We start from the raw sequence: 17,248 nt of genomic DNA on the forward strand, positions 1-17,248 counted from the left end.
GTTAGGAGTAATAAAATATTTACCTGGTGGTTGTGTCCATCCAAAAACCTGCCACAACCGGTAGATTAACTGATAATAAATAATATACACATATACATACATACTTATAAATATGTATAAATATATATATACATATATAAATATATATATATATATATATATATATATATATATATACAGATATATATACAGATATATATATATATATATATATATATATCTCAGGGTAAATTGACTATCCTCGATAGCTCAAGTGGTTAAGAGCATCCGCCCGGCAAGTGTAAAGATCCGGTGTTCGAGTCCCGGTTGAGGAAATATTTTTACTCTTGTGATCCGTTCGATTCCGCCTACCCCACCTCTATTGTGTTCGTCCTTAATATGTGTTCCTATCCCTTTTCCTTATATCTGTTTCTGTATATATGAGTATTTATTCGCCGTTTGGCGGGATTTCGTGTTTGAATGTGTATTTGGCCAATGTGGCTCATCTCTTTCTTCTGGCTATGCGTGCCACGAAACGCACTGTTCCTTTCCTGTATGATGTTGTATGAATTCTAACCCACTGTCCTTTCCTTTCCTTGTTTATTGTCTATTTCTCCTTTGGTGGGTGAAACAGCCCCCTGACGCCATCTCTTGGCTGAAAGAATCGGGGCGCTTGGCGACATATTAGACCCACGGATCTCAGGGTAAATTGACTATCCTCGATAGCTCAAGTGGTTAAGAGCGTCCGCCCGGCAAGTGGAAAGATCCGGTGTTCGAGTCCCGGTTGAGGAAATATTTTTACTCTTGTGATCCGTTCGATTCCGCCTTCCCCACCTCTATTGTGTTCGTCCTTTATATGTGTTCCTATCCCTTTTCCTTATATCTGTTTCTGTATATATGAGTATTTATTCGCCGTTTGGCGGGATTTCGTGTTTGAATGTGTATTTGGCCAATGTGGCTCATCTCTTTCTTCTGGCTATGCGTGCCACGAAACGCACTGTTCCTTTCCTGTATGATGTTGTATGAATTCTAACCCACTGTCCTTTCCTTTCCTTGTGTATTGTCTATTTCTCCTTTGGTGGGCGAAACAGCCCCCTCACGCCATCTCTTGGCTGAAAGAATCGGGGCGCTTGGCGACATATTAGACCCACGGATCTCAGGGTAAATTGACTATCCTCGATAGCTCAAGTGGTTAAGAGCGTCCGCCCGGCAAGTGGAAAGATCCGGTGTTCGAGTCCCGGTTGAGGAAATATTTTTACTCTTGTGATCCGTTCGATTCCGCCTTCCCCACCTCTATTGTGTTCGTCCTTTATATGTGTTCCTATCCCTTTTCCTTATATCTGTTTCTGTATATATGAGTATTTATTCGCCGTTTGGCGGGATTTCGTGTTTGAATGTGTATATATATATATATATATATATATATATATATATATATATATATATATATATATATATATAATACACAGTAACACACAATATAGAAACACAAAAAAAGAAGAACACTCACACGTTATTTCTTGATATTTCGACGGAAACAATCCGTCTTCCTCTGAAGATATAGAAGTAATGACTGCTGGAGTTGTTGAGGTGAGGGGTGCGAGAGAAAGGGAAGGGGGCCAGGAGAAGGGGAGAACGGGAGGCGAAGGAGGGGTGAGGGTGGGCTTCCACAAAGTAACAATTTTAGGCCACTCCCATCAGTGAACGACATTGAGGCCCGGATGCTGATAGGCCATACAGATGTAAATGAATGCCATTTCAAGTGTTTTTAATTGTATAGGGTTATCGGATGTGGGAAGGGAGGCCAGGACGGAAACATTGTAGCACAGGTTGAAAGGGGTATTATGATGGGAAGCATGTTTAGGGATGGGGAGACCCGCGGACGGGGAGGAGGGATTGCACGAGGCGCGGTGGTTATTAATCCTAATGTTAAGTGGTGTGGAACATTGGCCTATGTAAAATGACGGGCAGAGTTTACAGGTAAGAAGATAAACTACATTCTTGGAAGTGCAAGAGGAATAGGGGAAGGGCGGGAGAGAGTTAAATGGTGGGATGGAGTGGGGTGGAGTGGTGAAAATAGGGCAGGTTTTGCATCTTGCTCGATGACATGGAGTGGGTATGGCTCTGGGGGTGTGAGGGGATTTTGAGAGCGGCCTGGTGGATTTGAGGATATCTGCTAGGTTGGCGGGACGTTTGAAGGTGACAGAGGGGCATTTGGGAAGAAGGTTGGAGGAAGTGTTGTGATTTTTGAGGATGGGGAATAGGTCTTTGAGGATGAATTTGAGAGACTGAATGCCTGGGAAGTAGGTAGTACAGATTGAGAGAGGCTGGGAGTCTGTGGTTGAGGCAGGCTTGGGGGTGTAGGAATGTTTAAGTATTTTTTTATGGAGGAGGGAATCAGGGTATCCTCGTTGGAGGAGGGAATGGTGAAGGTTGTTAAGGTATTTCTTAAGGGATTCGGGATGGTTGCAAATGCGGTGACCGCGGATAGAGAGGGAGTAAGGGAGGGAGCGCTTGGTATGGGAGGGGTGACAACTGCTGTAATGAAGGTATTGCTGCTTATTAGTGGGTTTGGTGTGAACAGAGGTAAGGAATTTGTTATTGCTGAGGGTAATATTAACATCGAGGAAGGTAATCTGAGAGGATGAAATGGTCGAGGTGAAAGACAGAGATGAGGAATCGTTGAGTTGGGAGATGAAGGAATTGAGGGAATCTATGCTGTGTGGCCATAGTAGAAAGATGTCGTCAATGTATCGGAGCCACAGGCGGGGTTGCAGAGGATAGTTTGAAAGGAAATTCTCTTCTAGGACACCAAGGTGGAGGTTTGCATATGAAGGGCTGAATCTGCTACTAGGGCAGCTTCCCACATCCGATAACCCTATACAATTAAAAACACTTGAAATGGCATTCATTTACATCTGTATGGCCTATCAGCATCCGGGCCTCAATGTCGTTCACTGATGGGAGTGGCCTAAAATTGTTACTTTGTGGAAGCCCACCCTCACCCCTCCTTCGCCTCCCGTTCTCCCCTTCTCCTGGCCCCCTTCCCTTTCTCTCGCACCCCTCACTTCAACAACTCCAGCAGTCATTACTTCTATATCTTCAGAGGAATACGGATTGTTTCCGTCGAAATATCAAGAAATAACGTGTGAGTGTTCTTCTTTTTTTGTGTTTCTATATTGTGTGTTACTGTGTATTGTACTATTCGGCACTTCCGTGTTACGTCTACGAAGCATATATATATATATATATATATATATATATATATATATATATATATATATATATATATATATATATATATATATATATAAGACGTAAGCGAGTTGGGGAATCGTCGCGATGTCGTTGCAGAAGGTCTTTGCAAGCAGACACTCGACTCAGCTCTTAGTCGTCCCTCAAGACCTTCTTTGAGGGAGGATTTCACCTTTGGGAATAGGAAATAGTCTGTTGGTGCCAAGTTGAGACTGTAAGGAAGTGGGGAAATCGTCGCGATGTCGTTGCAGAAGGTCTTTGCAAGCAGACACTCGACTCTGCTCTTAGTCGTCCGTCAAGACCTTCGGGACGAGTTCAACGCAGATCTTTCGCATCGATAAATTTGAAGTAATAATGGTGTGCACAGTCTTTTTGTAAATGACAATAGGATCTGTGATCATGAGCTTACATAGCCGACGGTCTTAATTCAGCACTTCACGCACACGTCAGAGAAAAAATTATTACCGATCTTTTTTATACAAACCTTGTATATATTATGGAGCCATGAACCTTTTGGAACTCATGGAAACGTTCATTTAATGAAAAAATAAGGATTTGATGAAAAAAGGGATAAATAATCGATGTAACATATCAAGTCAAGAACACCACATCACGGACGACCGTTTCGCCCGAAGGATTCCTACTTCGCGTTCGGGGGACTCTTTACACAAATGAACATAATAGAAGCCCCAAAGAACTCTCAGGAAACAAAAATTTCCCCCGCAGCAGTGATAAATATTGGTTATCTTAGGGCCCACATGACATTTGTTATTCCCGTTACTGAAAACTGGTAACGTTCTGCGTGAAAGTGGACAGTAGACATTCACCGGAATCATTTCCTTCCTCTGGGACGAAAAATCTTACGCAAAAACATGTTGATGTAATTTTCGAAAGCTTTCCACGTGAGGATTGAGGAGGAGGTAGAGGAAGCTGGACGGGACCGTATTTGCCTCACATTTCGGATAGGAAGGGACGAGGGAAGGGTCCATGAAGAGAGAGAGAGAGGCTCCTGCGGATCACGATTCTGGCGGATGATCATCGAGGCCAATCCGGTTCGTCCGGTTCTTAGCGCGCCCTCGGTCGGCTCGAAGGTCGCCGGTTCGTATCCATCCGTGAGACATGGGCACTAAGTCCATTTTCTGCCAGATACATTTTCCTGGAGGTTATGAAGCGGTACGACCTTCGAATTCGCGGGACCTCAGAAAAAGTCGACTTTCCTTCATCATGGACCATCCCCCACGCGAGAAGCGCTGGGGGCCGTTAGGGTCCGGAGAGAGGTCGCGTTGAAAGACCCATTTTCCGGTAGCTTTGTGGGTGTGCCGAAGATTGGAGAAGAAATTTCGAACATGGTGGGAGGAGAGAGGAAGTTGTTGGGTGAAATCAGGAGAAGGCGGAATAAGCAAGCGTAGGTATCTTGTAAGGTAGTGGGATGTTAAAAGGTCGTGGGAGAATGTTAGGTTATCGGGGAAGAGGAAGGAAGAGAATAGACTTTTTGATCCATGTGAAGGCAGGTAGAAAATAAAAAGTTCGTAGCACTGGAGGAGGAAATAACATAGGACCTAATAGAAAAGAGAGGCCCACCTTACGTTATGCGTTATGGGAAATTATTTTTGGAGACCATCCAAAGCTTAACTTCCTAATTCTACCTTTAACAAGAAGATTACCGTCAAATGAAGCTGCAACTACCAGAATTTGTTTCATTGAAAAAGTCTCTGAACAGTGTTTCCCAACCTTTTTCTTACGGTGATGCCCCACTCAAATATTTTGATGCGTCCCCTTCGCATAATATCCAAAGAAGTTCGAAAACTTATAATTATGCGTGTAGATCGGGATTTTAAATAGTAAAGGAACATATGCAAACTTTTATAATATGAGTTTATTCAAACATTATACATATTAAGGAAAATGGCTATTTTTACTACACCGGTGATGGGATGTCGAAGGGAAGTTCATTTACTGTTTGTCCCCCAACATTTATAAGTTATCCTCTTGTGGGGCGTATAATGTTACTGAAATTAGAAATTCTCCTAAAAGTGAGTACATCACGGAAAAAATAGCCCAATAATTCTGGATCTCAACTCTTCTCTAGTCTAGAAAAATAGAGATCACCCACATCGGGCAAAGCCAGTTCCATTATAACCAACGCTTCTTAAATCTTACGCGCACATGAACTGGTGTTCCCGTGGGTCACCTGTGGTATCCAGTGAATTTAAACGCATGGCAGGGTAACGGAAAAATACAACATATTTGGATAACATGCGGCTTCGTAAAACGTTCTTTTCTCACTCTTTCCATACTCGGGCACAAGCGTAGGTACACTCATGCTTTTGACGAAAAAGTACCTACTTGAGTAATATCATAAAATAACCACAGCCACATGTTCTCGTTGCGTCACCTGAATCGCACCAAAGACACGCTCGGAAAGCTGAAGACAAATGCTAAAGCGGCGAACCATGGTAGTTAACAATTACCCACTTAATTATTACCAACATAAGCTGAGATAATACTTTCCGAATGACTAAAAAGTCTTTTTAGAAGGATGGGACATTGGAGGAGTAGATACTGTCATGACCTCCCAAGTCAAAGACCAGGATTTAATCGCCAGGATGACCGGTACCTAAAGCCTAATTGCCAATTACCTGAATTCTTGGAACTGAGTGCGATGGTCGGTTCTCGTAATGCGAGACAAGTGAAGTTAATTAGAAATCGGGTAACGGATAAACTAACGAGGAACGCAGGGAAGGAGAGGAAAAGTGATGCCTCATCTCAAAGTCCTCACGTCCATTGTCGGCGGTGTCGTCTCCCAAATATTTTTTCTAAAGGCATTTCTCTCCGATTGCTCTTATGACCAGTGTCACTGTGGTAAAATCGTTAGAAGTTTCACTAAGATATCTGAAGATTCTGAACAGAAAATATACATCACCAGAGGTTTTTATGAATGTATTTATCGACCAATAAAATTTAACAGAACATTAATATGATTTCTGTTTTCAGTTTGTTCTCCATTTACATTTATCTCAAAGCTCTTTCAACTGTCTCATTTAATTCAGATAGCCCTCCTTCATCATCAGGACTTAATCAGAACTCATCACAGCTTCGCTCTGGAAGAAAGTTCGTAATTCAGACGTCTCCGAAATATTATGAACAAGGGAATTGTGTGCCCCACGTATCCATCTTACTCACCCGTTTGTATTAAAGTACCATATGGATTATGAATGCAATGGGAATTTATCTTCAATTAACGAGGCGTTCTGATAGGCGAAAAATCAGTAAAATGTGTGGCATTATATCAATGAATGGAGAAAATACATAAAAATTAAATATTGTCTTTATTCCTTTAATCTATTATGTACTATGTGAACTTTTCACGCCAATCTTTCACACTGATACGTTCAAATTAAAGAAAGGATTCACAGAAGAACATGCATGAAAATGCGAACATTCTGACATACTACAAATACTTTTTTATGGTATCTAGATTCTGACAGAATTTCGTAATTGAATGCGGTGCGAATGTGTTGTAAATCTACTTTTCCTCGTGGCTTTCTAAACTCGCACATACTTGCCAAGAGCGGTCGACAGCTTTGCCTACTACATGTGATCATGTTTAACAATGTGATTATTCATAATAGATATTTTATTAATTTGATGATGCTGATGTCAAAAAATGTATTTTTCGTGTATATGACTATTATATTTTACACCCCTGCCTAAAATATAACGCGTAATAGTGTATAATTAGGAAGCAATTACAAAATGTGAAGAAAAAATTCATCCCATCTTAAATAATTGCTAAAAATCATTTTATAACAACATAACTAGAGCATTTATAAGATCATGACGTTCCGGTAGTTAAAAAAAGGATTCCTCAAAGTGATTTTAAGGTCTCTTGGCAAATAAGAACCAATCTTATCTAGAATGGCAGCTGAAGGTTTAACAAGCGTTTTCTCAGGTGGAACTTTATACACCTGCGTGCTCAAAATTGACTTTAATGATTACATTTAGCCCAGTATAAAAATAATTCATCGTTGATATAGAACGGCCAGGTACATTACTCAATCCTACTTATACAATAATAATGCCTTGTCTCATACATAAAATTTCACAGCGTGGTGTTGGCCCAGTGGATCTAGATATGAAGCCAATTGATGCATTCTTTTGTTCTCCCGAACATTACTGGATGGAAAACGTAGCCTGGCAGAACAAATCCAACTTTCTACTGCAGTGAAACTACTAGAGTTTGCGGTGTTTACGTTATTTTTCAGTGAATACCGGTTCAACATTCAGCTGTGTAGACATTTTATGTGTTTGTCGATTTTCCGTAAAATCGTGTGGATTTTCGCCAAATATTGAAAAAGAACAACACGGGGGAAATGAACGAAAATTTCACGAGAGAAAATGCAACTAGTAAAGCTCACACAGTCAGTAGGTATATTGAGGTCACTGTGTTGTTTCCAAAAGCAAAGAGATACGTGCGCTTACGCTTTTCAACTGTCCAAAAAATCACAGTATCGGAGTGATTAGGCTTAACTTTCCGACACGCTTCACGGCGCACTGTAAAAAAAAATGCCGAAAGTCAACGATCCCATGCTGCTGCGGTCGAACTCGATTACATATTTTTGTGACAAACTAAGTTAGGCGGAAGATTCTTGACAGCAGCCACGTAGGCGGAAAAAATCACTCGAAAAACTTCAATGCTGCCATAGATTGTCGTTCATACTGAGTAATTATTCGGAGATATCAACATAATTCCTTTAAATATCCTCGAAAAATGATGCAGACGAGTTTCTGAACTACAGAAATATTTAATCATTTGGAATTAGATATCGGAGATGTAATAACGTAAATTCAATCAAATGGGATTTTAATATTTCGGTTAGTGCTGTTTCAAGTCAGTCCTGTTATGCTGTCGGAGAATGATGTTCCCATTAGATATGTGTAACATATATACCAGAACCTTGATAGTCGCCGCGAGGGCGTGCGGCGGCTGGTGTTAGTGTACCAATCATACATCCAGAAATATTCATTAGTACATATATTGGCTAACATAAAATAAACTCACGCATTTAAATTGACGTTACAAATCATGCATTAATTGGTGTGTTAGACTTAATCATTTAATCAAGCCTTTAAGTTAATACGACGCTCGTATATTCGGGTTCTTGGGTTTGACCTTGTTACGAATGCATATAGTATTTCACGAGGGAAGAACGAGTACTTGCATCAATCTTTGGCAGTGTTTATCCCTCTTACTTTATTCTCAGTAGTCGAAAGTAATAGTTCGAGAGCATGTCGCATTTGGAAGTCACTGAGTTTTGCGTTCATTTTCTCCAAAATTGTTTATACTAAAGTCCGCGTTATTTAGTCAAACTTCGCCTGCTTTAACTTCAATTAGTTACGGCTATATATGTTCAGTGTGGGGGCGAACATCCTCAATAGTATTAACACAACGCATATTAATGAGAGAGATGGTTGAAATGTGGATTAACCGAGAAAATCAATAGCATATATTCATTTCCAATCAATTAGCTTTAAAAGAGGACGCAGGAATTTCACGGGGATATCTTTAAGAAGATTTGCGAGAAAACTCTGCCTATCGCAGTATGAGACAATCTTTATTATATCATTGATAAAAATCAGATCCACAAATAAATGTTTAGTACTTATGATTTCTCAATTATATAAGGGAGACTACGGGCCGTGCTCTAAAAACCATACCGTTTACTCGCAAATCGCCTTAAATATTTCTCCATATGATCTCCTGGGTCTTGTTGTAGCTATTAGGGTACCATAAATTTCAATAATAAGCTCCCTAAAAGTGCGCCAACGACTACCGGATGACACCTATAAAATTAGAATAGGAGACTGGAAATTAATCAAGCAATTGAAAAAGTTGTCTCCGAAATTTCAATTCATACATCATTTTTACATCTCACTGATACGGCGTTGAATACGTTTCTTATGTAAATCGCTTTAAAAATGCAATGATTATATAACTATTATTATTATATTAAATAATGTATAACTACTGCATACTTCACTGCGTCTAAAATCTAAAACTATCTATCTTTTATAGGATATTACAGCATGAAAACTCCCATCTCTTTACAGATAGCTACTTCCTTTGTGAAATCAACATTTCAATGAGGCGTGAGAAAATATTTCAAAGTAATAAGATAAAATCCTGAACTACTGAATAAGTTTTAAGTTAAAGGTAAAAATAAACTACACCTATACGTTTGCGTTAATCCAACAAGATTACTTTTTATAGGATCAAAATTGGTGCGAAGTTAGACGACATATTTTAGGGATTATATTTTCAATTCAACTACACTCGTAAATTGACGAGTCGTGGCGTTCGACACAATATGTCTAATGCACTTCGTTCTGTATTCACGGGTACGGATACCTGGTGATTTTAGTGTATAACGCATTAAAGACTTACGCAAGTGGATCATCCTCGCAAGGTTCTACTTACTGACCAATATAAGTCAAGTAACAAGTTCTTTGCATTTATTTATACAAAAAAATGCTGTTCAAATGACCTGATTGCGAACTATACTGGAAAATAACGCATTACTGGAACTTACGCATTACTTAACTAATGAAGCGTGACAAAAAAATCCCTTTCTATTGAACTGAACATTGCTAAGCGAATAGTTCTCCTTGGGCTGAAAATAATTCCTTCCGGCGGCCACTCACAGATTACGCAGACTCCCGTCAGAGTGACCCACAAACTTCGATTCACGTAGATGATCAATGTGCAGGTACATCTTTATTAAGAATTAATTATATAAAAAGTTTGCAGGTCTTTGAAGCTTATCCAGTAATCAGACAAAGATTCATTGCTGGAACAGAGGGTGAAGTGCAAAAAAATGATTATTCGCATATTTTCCCAGTTACTTGAATATATCTATCTTGAAGACACATGGTAACATTTTTAATGGACTAAAGTCATTCTATTGTGTTGTATTTTGAGCATGTTGTTGTATTTTCGAGTAACTTATAAGTATGGTTTTTAAGTGCAATTAGATATTACAGTGTTAAGGGATTTGGCATTTTCCCATCCTATGACGAATATGAATACATTTCGAGTTTTCCTTAAGATCAAATATTTCGCTATCAAAGTTTCGAAGGCTATCTCTGACATCATCTTCAGGGTGTTGAGTCTCTCGACAATCTTTTAACCTCCTGTGGAAGACAGCAAAGTTAGCAATCGAAACGTCGTCGGCAAATTTCTTGACCAGGTGGGACGCTCGCGAAAATTTCACATACGAGATTTGTCCAATATAGACGCGAACTGAGGCCATGAAAGCTTTGTTTTGCAAAATTTAGTCCACGTCGACTTTGTCCCCTTCAAAGTACTCTCCACTCGTTGCGATGCACTTATTCCATCTTCTTCTCCACTGTTTAAAGCACCCTTGGAAGTCTTAGGCAGTTAGGCTTTTCATTTTTCTCCTCGTTTCTAACTTTATTGTGTCCGCATCTTCCCAGAGATGTCCCCTCATCACATTTTTGCATTTTGGGAATAGTAAAAAGTCGCAGGGGGCGAGACCTGGCGAATAAGGATAATCAAGGCTGACCTTCGACATCAAAGAACACCAGGAGTATGACTTTGATTTCCAATCGGCTTTTTCTTGATTTTTCGGTTTGATTTAATCTACTAGAAAACGGATGTTTTCTTCAGAACATTATCACCGCAAACAGCTGTCAACATTTCAGTAATTTCTGGATAACTTACTGCACTTCATCAAAAACTTGATGTTAATTCGTTGTTCTGTTATTTCGTCAATTTTCACTTTCGACAAACAGTAAAAACAAGGACAACAGAAACTAACATAACTGGCACCATACGCACAGCTCGACGATCCGCCAACCGCAGGCGGCTCATTGGGTCTCAGACAACTAGTGGGCGGGGCTATAGTCCGCGTCATGGCCGCCAGATTGTACCAGTTCGCGTATTTATTGAATATACCTCTTATGCGTGTATTTTCTGGATACCTTCTTGTTTATGGTTTATTGTTCGTACAGGTCGGATTATCTTATAGACCAAGAGAATATAAAGAATATAGATCGTGTAAGACTAAACAGAAGGGGAGAAGTTGGCTTCACGAAAAAAGTGAAAATAAAAGTGCTCTCTTGCAATAGACTTTATTTCCTTCGATAACTAATGAGTTAAAAGAATAAAAAAATTGAGGAATTCGATTCTTCTTTTTACGACTTACTGTTGCGCAGGCTGCAATATGAGCGACCGAATGAGAGCGGCTCTGTTGGTCGGGATAATTTCGACTCTGTAATTACACACTTCAACATTGACCCATTATTCTCGCGGCGGCTTCGGAAGCTGGCAAATAAATGCCCAAAGACTTACGTATCTAACACGATGGTCATAAATGGAGTCCGTTGACATTTGTGGCATACCGTGAGATTGTTGAATTGTACTTTATATAAGCTAGAGCATTATTTTGCACATGAAAGATATGCACATGAAATTACGTACAGTTGGTGTGTTTTGAATCTTTCCCGACACATGAACCGCTCAGACGCCCTACTCCATGTCACCTACATAAGAGTCGAAGAGTAACGGCAAGAGTTGAGAGGGCAAAAAAGTAGAAAGTGTTCTCGCGAACTCTCTTGGAGCGATTTACTTTTAGTCTCCTTTCCCCCCCCCTCCCCATACCATCTCCTCTACATCACCGTCCGACTTGATTCGCGAGTCGGTGAAAGAATATGGAGCAAAAAAATCTAAGAAAGTCAGAGTAGCATGTGGCTTCGCCATTTTTCTCCCAAGGTTGAGAGAGAAATTTTTTTGCATGGAGGCATTTTTTTTACTGTGCGAAAATCTCGTTCGAAAATAAAGACGGAGACCCATACATCATCAGGACGAGATATTATTAAGTTCTAAGGGGTCGGGAGGAAAGGAATTGGACTGGATACATCTCGTAGCACGTCAGATTTACCTTGTATACCAGTATTTTATCATAGCATGTTCCATTTTTCGTTTAATAATCTACAAATAAAAGGCAATTTTTTCTATTTAAAAAATGAAAATACAACGTTCAAATTTTAGCTACATTTTCTGCACTTTCCGTCACTTCTGAAGCATTGAAAAACAAAAATAATGGATTACATTAGTGCCACTATATATATTCAAATTTAGTAGACTATATGGCAGAGATATGTAGTATTTTCCTTGCAATGCATCCTTTCCGGGAGAGTTAAATTGAAATTATGTTGCGAGACCTAGGCATAACAACGTTAAAACCTTTGTGATTTTTACATTTGTATCCTAAGTTTCCATACACATCAATTGAATATAAGCATGCAATTTTTTGAAAAAATAAAAATGAAATTATAAGGTCAAGAGCTGCAATACTCGCAGAAAACTCTTAACTTACAAAAACTACGATCCTACCCTCGTTCACAAAAACCAGTTCACAGAGACTGTTGACAGACACTCTGACCTGAACCACATACGCCCCAGGAGGGAAATAAAATGCGAAAAAAGCAGGCCCGTTGTCCATGAGAACTACGAGGAATTCGTACAATTCCGACTTCCGTGAATAAGGAATGATACAAGTGAAAAGTAACCATCGCTAACATTCGTACGATACCCTGTGACGAGTTTCTTCTTTCGTACAAAGATAAGAGAAACCTGTCGCCGCTCTAACATAATGACGATTATAATTAGAGAGGGGCGCCTGTCATCACGTAATTTAATACTGCTAGAAAACCGGCTGAGCTTTCTCGAAAAAACGTAATCGAATTCCAAATCACCGAATGCGCCCATCCAAATATTTTCAACGCTGCAAGAAAAACAATTCATGGACAATCTAACGACGGGCGGGGTCGTTAAACTTTGTAGCCCCCTGTTATATTTGCTACGTCGACATGGTCCGTTTGCAGGCAAGATCCAAGACTGTACTCAGGATTAATTAGAAGAACTTTCCCGCAAACGCAGTGTCCTCAGGCTATCCCCCTGAGGAGGGAAATAAGACCGTTACGACATAAGATTCTCTAATTTTAAATCAAGACGTAAGCAGTTAACTACCCGTGTTGTTATGCTTCCCCTTGTCCAGGAATTTGCGGTCGTGCACGAAAGCTGCCATACCGCCAAAGTAATTTGGTGAGACGTCAATTTGGAGCGTATGTTCCAGCGCAGTCGCTACGGAATCGCGTTCCAAGAGCCGACCACTCGAGAAACGCGCGCTGCATCTCAAAGCGAAAGGCGTTTCGGACACAAATAGCGGAATTCTGAATGTTCATGCAGCAATTACCACATGCTTGATCTTGAAACTTCTTGAGATTAGACACAAGAGCTGCCCGCTCTTAAATAGACCAATCAGCGTTTATCTTTCGCAATTATTTCGTGTTATTTCTTTTCGTCACGAGAAAGATGTTTTTGTGAATGCTGACTGAAGGTCCTCAAACGCCATTGTCAGTACTGCGTACAATTTGAAGCAACAAAAATTAGTCAAAACGTGTCATGATGAAATAGCGTGCCTTTTCGGTAATTACAGATCTAGGTAGGGAATCATCACAGAAAAAGAAGTTTTGCCATGTTGAAGTCATAGAAAAAAAAGTTCACCCCATTATATTCAATAAATTATTCGTGATAGAAGCTACGTTATCCAATCATGTTTAAAATATAAAATTTTAAAAATTGCGACCAGAACTAAAAGGTTCAAGAGCTTTTTCTTCACGCGAAAAAGTGTGATAGACACAATATAGTCTCCCAACTACTGATAAAATATTTTACAAACCTTTTCCCAATCATTCCCCATTCCTTTTTACTGGCGCATGCACATCGTGCCTACTAAAAACAGTTGGTTGGCTTGCATGGAATACAAGCGTTCGTAAATGCACTTACACTTCCCACAATAGATCGGTTGAAAGTAAAATAAAATCAGTTATTAATTTAAATTCATTGGCATTTTATTGCTACCGTTCTTCGACAGCAGCATACGAGTACTACCATAGCCTCCAATACTCTTCTCTCAGCTAGTTCTATCGTCCACGTCTCACATTATTAGAGACGAAAGCACTACCCACATGTTTCAATGAATCATACTCCAATCATCTCAATTTAAGAGATGAAGGACATGCACTCTTGAAATATTGAGTGATATGCATACTTTTGTCACTTCTCTTAGACTTAATGACAGCCTCTCAATAGATCTGAAGTTTTTCGGAAAAAAATTCATTCGTATCATAGACCTGTAATTTCTTATGGCATTCATTTGCAAGGGTAAGAATTTGCAAGAAGCAATCGGGGTATCCCATAAGAGCAAGAAAAAGATAAATAATGCATTCTATAAAGAACTTTCTGCATAAAAAGGTTCAAAACAAGAAATCAAACAAAAACAACTCTTAGCTTAGGGAAAGAGAATCACATGAACAAAGTCCCATGCAATAATTATAAAATATCAACCATAAATAGAGGAGACTGACAACCGTAACTACAGACACAGTGGTAGGATGTAGTTATAATTTAATACCATACATTATCAAGAAATTAAAAAAATTATAATTAAGTAAGCAGGCAAAAAAAGGAGCAATATCTTTTTTTCTGTACCTACCTCGAAGCCATTCAGTCGTCTGAAATAAACTTAAAATGACATTCAACCGTCTAATATCGAGTAAAGAGGTGAAGCACATTAATCAACCCGAGGGTTGACTTGCGACTTGTTAAGTGACGGTAGCACTCACGTCGTGCTAGCCCCTACGACGTTGAAGGTCGTACGTCAGGATTAGGAGGCCAATACCTATTCTGTTCCCTGTTCCGCTTGTATCTTCCCAGGAAGATATGAACCTTGAAGAACCCAGGATGGCCCAGGAAGATGCGACCCTAAAATCACACATTTTGTGTGAGCATGGGTTGAATTAGAGGCGTCACGCGGATTTGAACCCGAGACTATCCCGTCTTTGACCGAATCCTCTAACCAGCTGGGTTTACCAAAACATGAATTATACCTGTAGCAATGATGAAAATGAAGGTATAGTTATCCTTCACCTCAATGGTTTCTCTTCTAGCCCAGTCCTTATTTACGATCAACAGCGACGTTTATAGCCTATTATTAATTTAACCAAGTGAACGGAACTTGTATATAACTTATACATTCGAATGTAATGAGTATCGAAGTGGAAATGGCGTACAAAAACTTCTTGCTGAGTTTTCCACTATGCCCAAACTTGAAATTAACGTTGTGGTAAACATCCTATTGACTGCACGATAATTCATCAAATTCAGCTATCCAAGTTTGTAAATATTAACTCTAAATCTTCAGGATCTAGACAATATATGTAGAAAGTAAGCCATTTCTGTGGGTAACAGTAAACGCGTTTCAGTCTAACTCAGGGTAAGGATAAAAATAAAGGTGATTTTCGTAGAAATCCCCGAAACTAAAGTCAGCATCAACACTTTGAAATAATGAAACATTACCAACAAATTTGTCCGAAATTATGACCGTCCCCAAGCGGAAGACGCAGCTTAAGGATTTTCTTTTCGCCATTATATATATGGGCAGAACGAATTAAAGACCGCCACTACATTAACTCCGTCGCGAAATACATCCGAGTATCTCTCTCATCCCTTCCTGATCTAACCTCCCAGCGCGCAACTGCCATAATATTTACAGACGAGAAAGACAATTTATGGCCTCCATGTCCCTAATAGCTTTAATCCAATCACTAAATCTCAATCCTCTCCGGTAGAGTAATACGCTTTCTTTTTGTTATGACAAATTCTGCGGAAACGAACTTCCCTTTCTTCTCAGCTGTTGGCCACCATCTCATCGAGGGACGTGTTCTTTCTCATAGGCGAGGAGATATCTCCCTTACCCGATCGGAAAAATAATGAAGCTATCCCCTTTTTCCCAACTAGTTTAATCTCCTATTCTCAAGAAACAATGGACAATTCAAAAAACACGGTTAAAAATACACATTTCACATTTCATGCGCTGCCGGTGATGGAAACTGAACCGGAACTTTTTTTGAGTTTGGGTACTAATAATTTATAAAAAAAGCATTCCATCTATTCACAATGAATACTGCCTGAAGCTGAAAAAAATTAAAACCAATCGAAGATAGAAACACTAACCGATTTCGAGCCATGAACGAAAAAGGCAGAGAATCAAATTCTCCGAGTGGCGAAGATGAACTGAGATGATCGCTTTACAGCCAATAATTTCATTCGCCAATATTTTATAAAATACTTATTCCATTCATTTTTTTCCGCTCATCCAAACAATGGCGGCGAGATGTAAAAAAATCTGCCGTGCTTGTGTCAAGAAATTGTTTGATCCAAGGATTCGTTTAATCCCCCGCAAATTCGCGGTCACAACACAAACAGATGGAAACATTAACACAAAACGTGCCTTACTTTCTTTCTTCCCATCCTTTTCAGCGGCTGCCTTATTAACTCACATCAATTTAAAATGTTCTTAAAAATAGCATTACCATATCACATATATTATTTATCTCCCACAAATAACGTGTTTTCCCTAACAAGTCATTTATCATGTCAAATTTTGAATCTTTCTGGTATTTCTTTGTCCCGTCATAGGGTTTCCAGGACACAAGTTGGCACAAATCAATTTCAATTAAGCTAAAACATGTTTTATTCAATACCCAGGGCAAATGAAGTTAACGTAAATGTATATCCAGCATGAATCGCACGCGTTTCGTGGCAATGTGCGGGACCGTACGTGCAAGATTACCACATGAAGTGTGGCACACGTTTTTGCGCGCAAAGACGTGACAAAGACGGAGCTCTGCCTTAAAACTTATCAGTTGCCTAATGCATACCTTTGGCTATGAAAATTTAACCCATAAAAAAGGGAAATACACCGTCCAGATCAGGCTGCCAAGGAATAATTTATCGCCGCATTTACAGGATATTTTCAGTTGCACTCTATTGGACGAATCCGAGGTCACGGTGAATTATCTTTCCGACTCAATCTCCCCACGCCTTAATTTTCTCTTACGTAATATTTTTCGGCTCTCCGGAAGGCAA

At 39.6% G+C, this 17,248-nt stretch overlaps 1 protein-coding gene and 2 non-coding genes across 3 annotated transcripts in view; all 3 read left to right on the plus strand.

Annotated features, from left to right (window-relative positions):
- LOC139688676 (uncharacterized) overlaps positions 1-17,248 on the plus strand; it is a gene marked incomplete at its 3' end in the record, with an annotated part of 221,119 nt that overhangs the window by 75,894 nt on the left and 127,977 nt on the right. The window lies entirely within an intron of this gene.
- On the plus strand, positions 696-771 carry TRNAA-GGC (transfer RNA alanine (anticodon GGC)). Its single transcript has one exon. It is a non-coding gene; the product is annotated as a tRNA-Ala (tRNA).
- On the plus strand, positions 1,153-1,228 carry TRNAA-GGC (transfer RNA alanine (anticodon GGC)). The gene has a single exon. It is a non-coding gene; the product is annotated as a tRNA-Ala (tRNA).

Source organism: Hetaerina americana, unplaced genomic scaffold (assembly GCF_022747635.1).
Source record: "Hetaerina americana unplaced genomic scaffold, ioHetAmer1.1.p SCAF_215, whole genome shotgun sequence".
Classification (NCBI taxonomy): Eukaryota; Metazoa; Arthropoda; class Insecta; order Odonata; family Calopterygidae; genus Hetaerina; species Hetaerina americana.